Genomic DNA, 16918 nt, shown 5'->3' with positions numbered 1-16918 from the left:
TGCTAAAAGGTAAATTATTGGATCTTGGTCCTTTTTTATCTAACAATTCATATGTTTCTAGATTAGGAGTTCTGATATTCTGGTTGGATAACATGTCTGATATAGGTATATCTTAATATTGACTTGATGAAAGCTTGAAAACGTTCTTTTAAATTTGTTTTTAATGATAAAATGTCTGATCATTTTGTTACCACAATCTTTTCCATTTCTGGTAATGTACCATCATAGTCTTTCAGTTAAAAACAAAATATAACTCAGCACATACAATACAGTAGTACATCATTCAGCCCTACTGGTCAGTGCCGGTGTTTATCTTTCACACAAATCAATGTTAACAACTCATCCACTTTGAATTCCAGAATTATAAGTGAACCTAGTCATGCACTAACTGAATTGTATACAATGACTATGTTCTCAAATTTTGGATGATTTATCAGTTTACCAGTAAACAGAGACACTCCAAATGTCTGAGGTATTTCTGCAGTTTTCCTATTGCAACTTTGGCTAATGGCCGGTAGGACACTGGGAATGTAAGCTGGTATCTGGATAAAGCAGGTGTTGTAATGAAATACCCAGGAATAACTCTAGCCAGAGTTGATAACCTCATCTGAATCTCAAATTATTTGGTTTGACATTTATACTTTTTTTCTAATAATATCCTCACACGCTGTACTTCATTGATTTTCTAGTTGAATCAGGTTTCTCTGTGCACAGCGAATTTGTTAAGACAGGATTTGGGTTTGGAGAGGGATAACCATTACCTGTGTTGACAGCAGTAGAACTTGTTCTTAACTAGCATTTTAAATTATGGCCTATTTTTAGATAGAAATCTTATAATGACAATAGAGAGTTAAACCTTTCAACCACACATAATTCAATATGAGCCAAATTGCCTTGTGGATTGTATACCTGTAGCTGCTGTTTCTTTCTAGATAACAAAGAGTTTGTGTTGGACTTTCAAAATAATTGGCCACGGAATTGTGACTCAGTATCTTTATCATTTTTATTCAACTTTTATTTTTATCTCCACTTTTGCCTTTCTTTTCCTCAAAGGCCACTAGAAAAGCTAAGCCAGACACAGAGAGCTCCATGAAGGCCATAACTGTAATCAATACACTTATGTAGCATCCCATCATGCCAAAGGCCACAAATGCTTCACAAAATGATTTATGTTTTAATGATTCATTACAGAAGGAAGAAAAGTACCTCCAAGCAGGAGAATCAAGTTTTAGTTCACCTTAGCTGAATGTGTGGAGCTTCCAAACAAGTGAGTTTGTATCGAAATCTTCAGGTTGTTAGAATGAGGAAACTTTCGGACATCTGAATTGTGAAAGGTTCATATGAGTAGTTTCAAAAATGAATCATGAAATCGTTCCTGCAGTGCATCAAAGAAACTGGGAAGAGTCATAAAGTCAAAGACATGGACCAGTTAAGTAAAGCTTAAAAATTGAGATAGTTTGTAAAAGGTTAGCGTTGGGGAACAGTTGAAATCTTTCTAACTGTCATATATATAGCTTTAAGTGTTTGTCTGTGTTTGTGTTTCTTCTTTGGTGTAGTAAACATACATTCTGTTGTTAAAGAATATATGCACACTTGTACAAATATGTTCAGTGATGAACCATAATAGCTACCAACTGGAAAAACTGAACATATGATCTATTAGCCAAGGGTTATTCTGGGATCTGACTTGTCTAATATTACCATCATCTGGGTCAAACCAGTATCTAAAGTGTTTAATTACTCCAGTTTTCGAAGGAAATAGTATTCATCCTGGCCTTTCATTTTATTATTGGGGAGACAGTGTCTGTGTGGTAGACTAGTAATCTGGAGGCTCAGGTCCTGGGGACATAGATTCAAATCCCATCATGGCAGTGAGTGAAATTTAATTTCAATTCATAAATCTGGAACTTAAAGCCTGTCTCAGTAATAGTGACCATGGAATTATCATCCATAAGATGACCATAAGACATAGAAGCAGAAGTAGGCCATTCAGTCCATCAAGTTTGGTATTCCATTCAATGAAATCATGACTGATTTAATAATCCCCAACTCCACTTTCCTGTCTTATCCTTTACTAATTAAAAATCTATCTCAGCCTTGAATACATTTTACAACCCAACCTCATAAGCCCTTTGCAGTTAATAAATTTACAGATTAAAATCCTCCAAGATTAGAGTTTTCTCCCTATTTCTGTCCTAAATGGGCACCCCCTTACTCTAAGGTTATGTCAGAAGTCACATGACACCAGGGTAGAGTCCAACAGATTTATTTGAAATCACAAGCTTTCAGAGTGCTGCTGCTCCATCAGGTGAAGTCACAAAGTTTGTGATTTCAAATAAACTGGTGGACTCTAAGCTGGCGTCATGTGACTTCTGGCCTTATTCACCCCAGTCCAACACCGGCACCTCCACATCATGTCTGATATTGCATGCATGGTCCTAGACTCTCCGAAAAGAGGAAACAACCTTTCTACACCTACCTTGTCAAGCCTCCTAATAATCCAATATGTTTCAATCAGGTCTGCTTTCACTCTTCTAAACTCCAATGAGTATAAGCCTGACCTACTCAACCTCTCCTCATTAAAAAAATCCCTTCATACCTAGGATCAATCTCAGGAACATTCTTTGGACTGACACCAATGCCAGAATTTATTTCCTTAGATAAGGGGACCAAAAATGTTCACTCCATTTCAGCGGTGATCTGACGAGCCCTTTATATATTTTTAGCAAGATTTCACTTTTTTTTAATACTCATATTCTCTTTGAAATAAAGGCCAACATTCCATTTGCTTTTCCGATCACCTACTCAGCATGTATGCTAGCTTTTTGTGATTCATACACAAAGATCTCCACATCCCTCTGTGCTACAGCTTTCTGTAGTCTTCAAAGTTTGGGAAGCATTCCCAGTTGAAATAATATTCAGCTCCTCGATTTTTTTCTGTCAAAGTGCATATAACATAACCTCACATTTTTCCACACTATATTCCATAAATCAAGGTTTGCCCATACACTCTTTATGTCTATATCCCTCCGTAGATTCTTTGTACCAACCTTAGTACCTGGCTCCCTAGCATTTCTGTGTAATTCACTAATCTGGCCATAGTACATTTATATCCTTCATCATATATATTAATATATATTACTATTATATATAATATATATATAATATACTATGATATACTAATATATATTATAAAAATTGTGGCCCCAGGTCTGATCCCTGTAACATTCCAGTAGTTACAGATTGCTGTCCCAAGAATGCCTCGTTTATCTCAACGCTCTGTGCTCTATTGGTTAGCCAATCCTCTATGCATGCAAACATACGACCTCCAGCACTATGGGTTTTTACTTATTAAATAGCTTATGTGTTGTACTTTACTAAATGGCTTTTGTTATTAGTTTTATTGGTTATCCTTTTATCTGTACTGTTTATTACCTCCTCAAAAAACTCTAAGACATTTGTTAGGCATGATTGTCCCTTGATGCAACATGTATTGCAACTTGATTATGTTATATATTTCTAATTGCTTTATTACATATTTTGTAATGAGCTGTAACATTTTTACAATGACAAATGTTAAACTAATTGACCTATATTTGCCAGTATCTTGTCTCCCTCCCTTTATAAATAAGTGTGTTTGTTTTCCAGAATATTAGAGCTCTTGCAAGGTGATAACTGGCGTATCCATTAGCTCTGTAGCTACTTCCTTTAAAATTCTACTAAGCAACCCATTAGGACTGGGGCAGTTTATTGGTGTTTAGCCCTATTAATTTCCCTAGAACCTTTCTTCTATAGTTATTGTAGTTACTGCCTCCCCACACCCCCAACACTTTACCCTCTAGATTATTTAGTATTCTTAGAATGCTATTAGTGTCCTCTACTATAAAGACCGATGCAAAATATTTATTCAACTCCCCTGCCAGTTTCCTGATTCTCTATTTTTAGTTCTACAGTATCATTTAATACGGAGCTTTGACCTTTTCTTAATATATTAAAAACAACTCTTGCTGTCTGTTTTTTTTAATATGTTACTGTTATTTTGCCCTTAGTTTATTTTCTCTTTTTTTTGGTAGTTTTCTTGTTGGCATTTACAATTTTCCCAGTCCTCTGGTTTACAACTAATCTTTGCCACATTTTAGTTTTTTTTTCTGTCAATTTGATACTATCCTTAACTTCCTTGGTTAACCATGGTCAGTTTATTCCCCTTTGAAGAATCATTCTTCCTCACTGCAATTAAATCTTTGCTCTTAGCCACGAATATTTTCTTAAATGTTTGTCATTGTTCCTTAACCATCTATTCTGCTAAACATGATTGTTGTGAAAACCTGTCTGGTTCACTAATGAGGTTTATGGAAGAATCTGTCATTGTTACCTGTAGTCTGGCCTATACATGACTCTAGGCCCACAATAATGTTGCTAACTCTTAACTGCCCTCTTCAATGGTCCAGCTCACTATTCAGTTCAAATGTGAATAGGGTTGGACAACAAACGTGAACCATTCCAGGAACACCCATGAAAGATTAAAGAAATAAAATTATAAGATTAGCTTCAAGTTGCTCAATTTTATCACAAAATATATTTTATAAAATATACTGCAATTGATAGGAATTTTAAGAGTTCTTAGAGTAAGAAAATAGTTTAAAAATAGAACTTATTTTGTGTAAGTTGATTTCTTAGTTGCATTCAGAATTGTTCATATTTTAGTCGTTGTATTATAAATCGCATAGCAGCAGTTGCTGCACGCAAGCTGTTACAAACGATACGGTTATTATAATGAGTTGAAGTGACAGGCAATGCAGTTTGTGCAGATGTGTTTTTAAGTCTTGATGCTTGTTAACATTTGCTGAGATACACTAGGCTGACTGTATTGTGTCGGCAGAGCCAGCAGCACCCTGGCTGTGTAGCCCACAGTCTTGCTGGCTCCACATTCTGTACGCTTCACTTTCCCCAACCTCTCAGGACTGGCGTCATCCAACCATTCACAAATCTCTGAGTTTGCCATGTGCACTGACCCTCTACTGACCCTGAGTCATGATACAAACTACAGGATTGTAATTAATCCTTAATTACCCACAATACCTCAGCCAGCTGGGTCCAATACTATATCTATCAAAAAAGCCTTTAGACAGTAGAACCACCAACGGTCCATTCCAAGCCACATAATCATCTATGTGCTCAATGGCTCTCTGTGTGCCACCCCCTACATCCAAAAAAATGCAGGCCCTCCCAAACCACCAGCACGATATAAACACCTGGCAGCTTAAAGAGATACACTCTTAAAGTCTGACGAACAAAGCAATGTGCACTTTGCTGTTTGATCTGTATCCTCCCAAAGCCAGCTGCAGGCTAAAGGAAAGATGTGTTGATGCTTTTCATGTCAGAATCTAAAAACATTTTACAATAATGTACTAAATCCATAAATTGCATTGTAAAATCACTGTACAAAATCTTGCCACTTAAGGAAGCTATGATGAAAGCGGACAGAAAACTAAATTCCTTTTTGAAATGGTAACTGTTTCCCATAAAAATTGCATGCTAAATACTGCAAAGAAAATGAATTAGCAGATTAATGCTTTTTGGATATCAGTTTTCGGACAATGCCTCTGTGTGTCCCACCTTCCTGGCCACAGGGGCTAGGGTAGCTGGGAAACTGCATAGTTGGGGGAAAGTTGTATGTTGGAAATGATAAATAGATGTACAATGTCACTGATTATACATCATTTCTGTTTTTCATAACTGCATGTATCATTTACTGAAAAGAGAATTTAACCTGAGGCATTCAGTGATTCATTGAAATAAAGAAGTTGTTTGATTCATGGTAAAGTTAATATTTGGCATGGATGTGTGGAAAAATAGCATGCAAAAAGGTCCATTTACATACAACAATTGGAGATTGACACTTCCGTTATCGCTTGACTTTCAGTAAGTTTCCTGATTTTAGCCTAGTTTGTAAATGGTTTCTATGAATACTGAGTAATTAGGTAAAATATTGCAATTGTAAAAATGGACAAGAATAGATCATGGAGACATAGTTTGTGACTAAAATACAGGACAAATATTGAGTAAAACCAAAGCTACCCCTTATCATTTCAAGCCTTAGCTTTCTATTCTATATGTTCTATTTTCATTTCAAATGCTTACATTTTTAATGTCAGTTTTTTTTGCAATGTATTGTGTGCTACAAGGCAAGGCAATGGAAAGAAAAAATTGCAAATGCTGTTTTTGTTGTAACTTCCGATAAAAAATTCTGTTGCATTCTCTTTTGTTGAAAAATGTAAATATTGGGCAGAACTTTCAGCAGCATCAATTATAATAAACTATATATTTCACCTATACTGTCATAAAATAAGCCATTAGGCTAGATGAGCAAATGTTTGGTCAAAGTATTATGTTCTATGAAGCATTTTAAAGGAAACAAGGAGAAGAGACTGCAATGTTTAGAGGGAGCATTTCCAGCTTTACAACCTAACAACTGAAAGCATGGCCACTCAACAGTGGAAAAGGAAACAGAGGATGCACAATGGCCAGAATTGAAGAAACAGAATTCTTGGAAGGTGGTCAGGCTGGAATAAATTATGATGATGAAGTTATGAAAACGGCCAGAGAGAAATTTAAGTATGAGAATGAGAATTTATAACTGGTGTCTTGATGACCAGTTGCTAAGATGGGTCAGTGAGTATAGGGTTATCATGGAATAGTACTGGGTGCAGGTTCAACTACAAACAGCAGAATTTTGGTCTAGGTTATGTTTGTGCAGGTTGGAAGATGGGCATGCTTCCAGGAAATCACTGAACTACTTGAGTCTGGAGTTAGTAAAATAATCAATAAAGGTTTTAATACAAATGGTCTGGGGCAGTTGTAGTAAGGGATGCTTTCACAGATTTGGAAGTGAGTGGTCTTTGTGATGGTGGATATATAGGATTGAAAGCTCAGCTCAAGGTAAAATACAGCAGCAAAACAAAGGGTAGGGAATTTAATGGAATTAATGGCTAAGGAGGAGGTGATCTAATGTACTATAGTTGTAAGTCACATGAAATGCTATTAGTGAGTTGGATTCAAATTGTTTCGATGTCATAGCAAATTAAAAAAAAACCTAGTCAGAGAGATTCCAGTAGGGTTGTGGGAGAAATGGAATCACATTTGCAAGACAACATCATATTAAAGGACTTTAGCATGGAACACAAAGTTGGAAATTGGCTGGACTTTGATGACAGATGTGAAAGGATGGGGGAAGAGGAGGCAGGACAGGGAACTGTGAACAATGTGATAAATTAGGGCAGAAAGGAGAGCTGTGTGGTCAGCAACTTGATGGGAATATGGTTGACTGAGAAGGTGGTGTGTGTCGTGCACAATCTGAGCTCAGAGAGAGCCCCAGGGAAAGTAAGAGAGAAACTGGAGAAAAATTCAAGTTCTGGGCATTTGGGGATTATCACTGGAACTTTCACGGTCAGTGGAGTGTAAAATGGGTGATATTAAGTTGACCTCCCAATGTCCAACCAGCTCACATTTCTTTACAGAGAGTTTGAGAGAAAGCAAAATCAGGCAAGGTGTGTAATCAACAGCTGAACCAATATCGTTCATTTTCCATCCAAACTGATGTTGAACATTCTAGTGATATTTCTGAAATACCTTTGGCTCTGTACTCTCCTATTTTTTATACTATGAGATAGTAATTAACTTGGTAAACAATGCTTTTCTGCTGTTTCCCATTCATGACTTTGCATACTCGTCTGTGAAAATATGGCTTAAACACTAAGTTGAGGCAAATGTTAAAAGAATTAAGAGGCTTTGTAACTAAATTTAGAACCGGAGAGGACAGTGATAAATTTAAACTCATATCACGAAAGATCTCCATTGAAGCTAGCTATTTAAAAAAAATAATTGGGACTTGTAACTTTCCAGGTAAACAATAAATAAACCTACAATTGTAGCTCCAAATGCTTAAAATATTCATCACCAGCGCCAAATGTACAGACTGCCCAAACCACAGACGACACAAGTAAATGCAACAGCAGTTGTAAACTTGGATATAGACAAAACGAGTGTGGAAATAGTTTTAAGAATTGAACTCTGGAACCTTTATTTCCAGGAGTATTTAGATTCTGTTTATACTGTACCATGAAAAGAAATGGTTTAAAAATAATACAAAAGAGGCATATCATATCAGACAAGTTCATTCAGCAAATCTACTTCTTTCTCCTTTTTATTGGCTCTCCTTGGGCTATGCATCATTTCCTGCAAGAGAATAAATAAGTAGGCAGAACACAGGCCCTGCTTTAAGTCTTTCACTGAAGTTGTGTGGGAACAATTAGGAGGGGGAGGACCTTCAGAAATTCAGATGGAGAAATTTCTTTTTTAAACATGATCAGGAGTAGGGTTATGAAGCATTTACAGGCATAAATTTGCTGCACACCTTCACTACTAACCAATTAAAAAATAGAAAGGATTTCTGATGTGACAAAATGGTAGCATTAATACGTCCATGGAAATAAGGCTTTCAGGTAAATGTTCATTCAAATGGAAAATGTTTGTCAGTAGCAGTTTATACTGGGGATTTAGTTGAAAGGGTTCATTGGTTATGAACAATTCAAACATCCAGTAGCTGGTCACACTGGAAAGAAAGACATAGCTTATATTTTACTCTGAAGTACTAACTGGAATATATATCTGAATAGAAATTTCATCATATAACATCCCTCACCTTTTAATTGCTTGAGTGAATAACACCATAACGTTATTCACACTGTCTTAGGTGGTGCAACAACCTAAAATTTAACATTGAGATATCATTAATTTTATGTGGAAAACTACATTAGCTTGTTAGTCAAATGCATTCCTGTTAGCTCAAGGAAAAGCAAAAAAGTAATATGAGCAAAACACAAATCTTTACCTCAAAAATGTATCAATTGTACTTTAAGGAAAGCATTCCGTTTTTGTCCCCTTCACACCTACAATATGCCTCAATATATTTCTGCCTTCAACATATCAGAGTTAGCTAATCAGTTCTGAAACAATAATAGAACAGCAACTTTCCCTCTTACGTATAGCTTTCTCTAATCCCATCATCATTTTCCATTCATTGTACCTTCTGACCTTCACTGCTCTGATGATGAATGATCAGTGCTTAGAAGACTTCAATTTTATCCTGTCATTGACTCAATGAATTTTGGGTACAAAATTGAGCACCTTCCAGCTCACCTCTTTGGGCTGAAGTTCACCTCTCACTCAACCAACCCTTTCACATGACCAATGCCAAAATTCCATTTGTCTTCCTTATTACCTGCTGTACTTGTACACTAGTTTTCTGTGATTCATGCATGTGGACACTTGGATGCCTCTTTGTATTATTCCCTTGTGGTACATGGGCATCACTGATTGCAATAGCATTTATTGCCCCTCCTGACCTGCCATTGAGAAAGTGGTGGTGAGCTGCTTACTTGAACAGCTGCCATCTGCTATAGTTAGACCCAAAATACCTTTAAGGAGGGAATTTTGACCAAATGAACTGAAGGAATGGTGAAATATTTCCAAATCAGGATGGTGAGTGGCTCAGAGGGAAATTTGCAAATGGTTGTGCTCCCCTGGTATCTGCTGCCCTTGCCCTTCTAAATGGAAAAGTTTGTGGGTTTGAAAGGTACTGTTTGAAGAGACTTGGTGAATTTCTGCAGTGGATATTTGTGGGTGTGGTGCCAATCAAGCGGGCTGCTTTGTCTTGCATGGTGTCAGCATTTTGAGTGTTGTTAGAGCTGTATTGCTCCACGCAAGTGGGGAATATTCCATCGTTCTCCTGACTTGCACCTTGTAGAAAGTGGATAGATTTTGTGGAGTCAGGAGGTGAGCCACTCACTGCAGGATTCCTGGCACCTGATCTGCTCTTGTAGCCATTGTATTTATATGGCTTGTCTATTTCAGTTTCTGGGAGAAAGTGAGGACTGCAGATGCTGGAGATCAGAGCTGAAAATGTGTTGCTGGAAAAGCGCAGCAGGTCAGGCAGCATCCAAGGAGCAGGAGAATCAACGTTTCGGGCATGAGCCTGAAGAAGGGCTCATGCCCAAAACGTCGATTCTCCTGCTCCTTGGATGCTGCCTGACCTGCTGCGCTTTTCCAGTAACACATTTTCAGCTCTATTTCAGTTTCTGGTCAATGGTAATCCCAGGATGTTGACAGTGGAGGTTTCAGTGATAGAGTTTTACAGCATGGAAACAGACCTTTCAGTCCAACTCATCCATGCCAACCAGATATTCTAAGTTAATCTAGAGCCATTTGCCTATAAAAACTTCCTATTCATATACCCATCCACATGCCTTTTAAGTGCTGTAATTGTATCAGCCTCTGACACCTCTTCTGGCAGCTTATTCCATACTCACACTACCCTCTGTGTGAAAAAAGTTGCCCCCCATTTAAAAGTTGCTCCCTTTTAAATCTTTTTCCACTCACCTTAAACCTATGCCCTCTAGTTTTGGCCACCCCTATCCTGGGAAAAAGTCCTTGTCTATTCACCCTATCCATCCTCCTCAAGATTTTATAAACTTCTTAGAAGGTCACACCTCAACCTCTGATTCTCCATGAAAAATAGCCCCAGCTCATTTAGCCTCTCACTATAGGCCAATCCCTCAGCTGTGCTGAAGTCCATATAGACAAAGTCCACTATTTTACTTTCATCAATCTTCTTTGCCACTTCTTCAAAAATCTCAACCTAGTTAATGAGAAATGATTTCCCATGCACAAAGTCATTTGCCTGTCCTTGCCTTTTCAAATGCATGTAAATCTTGTCCCTCAGTATCCCCTCCATCAACATTCTCGCCAATGATGTTAGGCTTACCGGTCTATGGTTCCCTGGCTTTTCCTTACCAGCTTTCTTAAATAATGACACCACATTAGCAAATCTCAGTCTTCGGTATCTCACCTTAGACTATCGGTGATACAAATATAGCAGCAATCATTTCCCTAACTTCCCACAAAGTTCTGGGATACACCTGATCAGGCCCCAGATAACACCACTGAATGCTAAGGGATGATGGTTAGATTATCTTTTATTGAAAATGGCCATTACCTGAAATTTGTGTGGCAACTTGTCACTTGTTAGCCCAAGCCTGGATATTGTCTAGGTTTTGCTTCATTTGGAGATGGATTGCTTCATTTTTTGAGAAGTTGTGAACATTGTGCAATCATCAGTGAACATCTCCACTTCTGACATTATGATGGAGGGAAGATCATTGATGAAGCAGCTGAAGATGATTAGATCAAGGACGCTACCTTGAGGAACTCCTACAGAGAAATCTTGGAGCTGAGATGACTGACTTCCAACAACAACTATCTTTCTCTGTACCAGGTATGACTCCAACCAGCAGAAAGATTTCCCCTGATTCCCATTGACCTTAATTTTGCTGATGGCATACTCTGTCAAATGCAATCTTGATATTGACAGCTATCTCTCTCACCTCACCTCTGGAATTCAGCTCTCTTGTCCATGTTTGTACCAAGGCAGTTATGTGGTCAGGAGTTGAGTGGTCCTGGCAAAACCCAAACTGAGCAAGTTATTGCGGAGCAGGTGCTACTTGAAAGCAATGTTGATGACACCTTCCATCATTTAACTGATGATTGAGAATAGACTGATCGGGCTGTAATTGACTGTTTTAGATTTGTTCTGCTTTTTGGGTAATGAACATTGCCTTGTGTATTTTTCACATTGTTGGGTAGATGTCAGTGTCGTAGCTGTACTGGAACAGGTTGGCAAAGGGGGCGGCTGGTTCTGGAGCACATATCTTGAATGTTATCAGGGCACAATGTTGTCAGGGCTCAAAGCTTTAGTAGTGAGTATTTAGTGCCTTCAAGTATTTCTTAATATCATGTGAAGTGAATTGAATTGGTTGGAGACTGGCATCTATGATGCTAGGAACCTTTGGAGGAGACTGAGGCAGATCATCCTCTCCACATTTCTAGCTGAGGATTGCTGTGAATGCTTCAGCCTTATGTTTTGCACTGATGTGCTGGGCTCTTCCATCATTGAGGATTGGGTTATTTGTGGACCCTCCTTCTCCAATGATTTGTTGCATTGTCCAACACCATTCATGACTGGATGTGGCAGTACTGCTGAGCTTAGATTTGATCCATTGATTGTGGAAGCACTTGGCTCTGTCTAACATTTACTGCTTATGTTATTTTAGTATAAATAGTCCTGTGTTTTGTAGCTTTGCCATGTTGACACCCCTTTTTTGTGGGTGTTCGTGATGCTGCTCCTGGCATGCCCTTCTGCACATTTCATTGAACCAGGGCTGATCCCCTGGCTTGATGATAATGGTTAAGTGCAGGATACTCTGGCCATGAGGTTGCAGATTGTGTAGGAGTATGACTCTGTTGCTGATGACACACAGTGCCTCGTGGATGCCCAGTCTTGAGTTGCTAGATCTGTTTGAAGTACCATTTAGCATGGTGATAGTGGCACACCACAATATAGAAAGAATTCTCAATGTGATGATGGGATTTCATCTCCATAAGGATCAAGCAGTGGTCATTCTCCCTGATACTCTCATGGACAGATACATCTGGAGCTGGCAGTTTGGTAAGGATGACGTCACATATGATATTCCCTGTTGTTAGTTCCCTCACCACCTATTGTACTCTCAATCTAGTAGTTATGTCCTTTAGGACCTGACCAGCTCAATCAGAAGTCCTGCTACTGAGTCATTATTGGTGGTGGACAACGAAATTTCCCAACAAAAATACATTTTGTGCCCTTGTCATCCTCAGCGCTTCCTCCAAATGATGGTCAACATAGAGGAGTACTGAATCATCCATCAAGGAAGGACAGCAGATGATAATCAGCAGGAGGTTTCCTTGCTCATATTTGATCATGATGCATGAAACTTCATGGTGAGTAGAGTCAAGTGTTGAGGATTCCTAGGGCAACTCATTTCTGACTGTGTTTCTAACTCTGCTGGGCCTGAACTGCTGGTGGGACAGACATATCCAGGGATGGTGGTGGTGGTGGTAGTGTTTGGTTCATTGTCTCTAAAGTATCCAGATAGATTATACCGGATGAAAAGTCAACCTGACTGGTTCTGGGATAAAAACACAAAATTTAACAACACAAACTGTAACAAAATATTGAATGAATAATGAGCAGGGTTCATATTTTCTTCTCTTATTTCAATGTATCCCAGTCCTCTTCACTCCTAACACAATCCACTTTATATGCTGCAGCTGATCATGGATCCCAAAATATTCCCTACTTTTTTTTAATACATTTTGAAAGTTGAACCTTTCACCACCATGTTGTGTGAGTACAATCCTAAATATATTATTCAGGTCACATCAAAGTAACTGCTTCAAATACATATCACAATTTTAATAATCTTGCATGACTTAAATCCTGTATCTCATCATCTTGAGTACTCAACTTAATTTCACAGATTCAATATTTGCTACGATGACAACTGTGGTCTAGCACTACCTCATATAAAATCTGGCAAACATGTTGGAGTTAAGTCATGTTATTGAGCCAAGTTATGGGAGTGATAATTTCAATCAACAATACACTTCATTGAGAATTCTTATGCTAACAATCAAATGAAAACATACAAGAACCTTCCTCTGCATTACTTCTTACACCATACAATTCATGAAACAATTGACATTTAAAGCTGGAAGTCCCCAATTATTTTATTCTGCATCGCTGAACACACTCCAACTAAATCACATTAAACACATAACATATCATATAAATAGAATCACCTGTGCATTCTCAGAGTACACTATAAACTTGTGTGGCACTCAATTGGAATCCCTGAAAGGATAGATTTCATGACCAGGAGCTAGAATTTTTGTGAAGCAATAAAGAATAAAGAAGCTTTGTTTATCGCTTCCGCTGATGAAGCCAACTCTTGTATGGCTCCATGCGTAGAGTTGAGTATTGCAGAACTTTTTTTTAAAAATTAAGTAGCATGTCAACAGGATGTAGCAACAGAAAATTGTTACAAGGATAGAAGCCTTATTAACTTGACCCTGGTGGTTGTTGGGAAACAGAAAAAAAAAATGCAGAAACTGTCATGAAATGCAGAGGTCTGCAGCAGTGTAATTTCAGATTTAGCAAGTCAATGCATTTAAACTTGTATTGCTGGGATCCTGTGAAGGATTTCTGTATTTATACAAAATGTGCAGTTGAAGTAGTAATGAAATTCTCACTTAAGCATGTGGAAGCACTGTAATACCAATCATTGTCTTGGAGAGACCAGCTATACTTTGTCAAATTTGGACATCAATACGAAATAGGCCATCCTCATTAAATCTGATTAATTTTCTGTCAAATTGTCTTCCAGTTTGTTTACCATTGTCAAAGCTCTCTCAAAGCTAGAAAGTAGGGAGCTCCTTAAGGAATTTCAGTGATCAACATGTTTGCAACGATTCTTTTTCCTTGTTTGTCTGATTAAGTTTATTAAGCAAACCAATATTATCAATGGAAGTCTATGTGCAAAGTTTAAGTGAGCAAAAATTGCAATCTGCCTCTTGAAACAAAATCACCGGCTTGTCCTTTTCCCAGCTGAGCTTAATACACCTACAATGATTTGTTGTCATTTGGCTAAGCAACCACAATGTAAAAGAGGCATTATCATTCAAGTGATACCATTTTTTCTCTGTTTGTTTAGCATATCTTGGATGAAGATGTACAAGAGAACGAAGCTTAAACATGCTTCATTGAGAGATATATTATTGTAGGTGGTGTGAAAAATTGATAAATGTTTATTGCATTTTTTTAATGTTGTTTTGTAAGATTTAATGCAATAAAGGATATATATGAACTCTTTCAAGGCTGTGTTGATATCTACAATTGCAAAATCTAACAAAAAAAATGTATATTTAAGATTCCAGGCATTCATTTATGACAAGTTAAGTCAATGCCTTTGGCATGTTACACCTCTCTGAAGTTTTGGTTAGGAATTTCACACTAAAGTTGATGACCACGTTTTTTGAGTCATAGCATTTAATGTTGAGAAATTCAAATTGAAAATAAATACTTAGAACATAGACATCAGCTCACCCCCTAATTGTTAATCAACCATTAATAGTTTTTCCTTCTAAAGGACTCCTATCTAGGCCAGAGTCATGATGGTAGTCAAGGTTATCAGTATGCAGAGAGATGATAGCCTTTTTGGAATTATATAGCCAGCTGTACCTTTAAGTGGAAGCTTTTCCTGTTAAGCTAGATGTATTCATTCAGAGCAGGTGCAGACATGGGTACATGGGTACATTTGATAGCACCCTTGACATTAGAGAAGCAAGCAATGACAAAGAAACCCAGTTTGGTTGTCATTTTCTGCTGAGGGGACATTGGAAAGATGATATGTTGGGGGAGGGTGGGGAATATCTTTAGTAATGCTGCACTCAGTTGAGAGGCAACTTTAAGCATTGTTGACTAACTAATACTTTTAAAATATTCCAGTGGTATGGGAAGTGAGGACTGTGTTGTCCTTTGACAATTAAAAAATAGTCCACAGGAAACAAATTGTTAATTCTTGCTCTGCACAGAAAAATAAATAATCTGCATTTATATATCATCTTTCAGGTGTACAAATCAACTTGATGCACTTTACAGCCCATGAAACACAAAAGTCACACAACATTAATTTAGTTAACCTATTCTCTGAAAGAATCATTGAAAACTGTTTATACATCCTCAGGAGTTCTTGCTTTACTGAAGCACAATATCAGAAGGAACCACTAGTGGTTGCTTGATATTGTAGAACTTGTGTTTGTACTTACAGAGTTTAAATGTAATTTGTGGGATTGGCAAGAACAACATGAAGGCTAAAGTTTTAACATCTCCAGAACCAATAATACAATAACTATTTTGTGAAGTATAGCCAGTGTCTGGTTTATGTGAACATCTAATGCAATTTTATCTTACAGAAATAGAGAATGCCAGCTGATTTTCCAAGCCATAGCATACAGAGAGTTGAGACTAAATGTTAAATTCTTGTGGTGAGCTTTGAAGATAGGGATAACTGGATCTAGATATTATTTTGCCATTCTTCAGCCACCCCATAAGGAATAGGAGCAAAAATAGGCCATTCACTCATCAGGCCTACTCAACATTCAATACAATCATGGCTGATCTAGTTGTGGCCTTAGCTTCACTTATCTGCCTGTCCCCAATAAACTTTGACAGTTTGTCAATCAAAAATCTGTCTAATTGAGCCTTGAATGTATATTCAATCAGTATTTAATGGCCCAGCCTCCACTACTCACTGAGAAAGAGAATTGCAGATGAATGACTGACTAACTGAGAGAAGAAATGCCCTCTTATTTCCACCTTAACTGTGAGACATTTTCCCTTTAAACTTTAACTTCTAGTTCTAGATTCCACCTCAAGAGGAAGCATCCCCTGTCAAGCCCCTTTCGAATCTTGGTTGTTTCAATAAGATCACCTTTCATACTCCTAAACTCCCATGGGCCCAACCTGTTCATCTCCTCCACATAAGACATCCCTTTCATCTTGGAATTAGCCTCATGTAACTGCTCTGAAGTGCTTTCAATACAACAATGCTCCTCTGAAGTATGTGGGCAGCACTCCAGGTGCTGTATCACCAATACAATATACAGTTTTGCAAGACTTTATATGTTTACATTTATGCATTCCATCCTCCTTGGAATAATAGACCAATGTTGCATTTGTTTCCTAATTTCTAGTTATATTTTACAAGGCTGAAAATAATACATACTCAATTTTTTTGGGGGGGCATAGGAAATAAAAGCAAGTGTATGTCATTCTGTCCCTTTAGCCTGCTCTGCGATTCAACTAAATCATAGCTGATCTTCTACCTCAACACTTTATCCCCACACTATCTCCATATTGCTTCATTTATTTAATATCTAAAAATCTGTTAATCTTTCTCTTGAACATATTCATCAACTGAGCTTT

General features: G+C 37.7%; 1 long non-coding RNA gene across 1 annotated transcript; it reads left to right on the top strand.

The window, feature by feature from the left end:
- The first annotated feature begins 1184 nt into the window (after nt 1–1184).
- Nucleotides 1185–14723, top strand: LOC122556319. Its single transcript, XR_006313501.1, has 3 exons — nt 1185–1267; nt 12751–12873; nt 14646–14723. It is a non-coding gene; the product is annotated as an uncharacterized LOC122556319 (long non-coding RNA).
- The last annotated feature ends 2195 nt before the right edge of the window (nt 14724–16918 follow it).

Source organism: Chiloscyllium plagiosum, chromosome 13 (assembly GCF_004010195.1).
Source record: "Chiloscyllium plagiosum isolate BGI_BamShark_2017 chromosome 13, ASM401019v2, whole genome shotgun sequence".
In the NCBI taxonomy this organism is placed as follows: domain Eukaryota; kingdom Metazoa; phylum Chordata; class Chondrichthyes; order Orectolobiformes; family Hemiscylliidae; genus Chiloscyllium; species Chiloscyllium plagiosum.
This window is presented reverse-complemented; position numbering and strand designations above follow the sequence as displayed.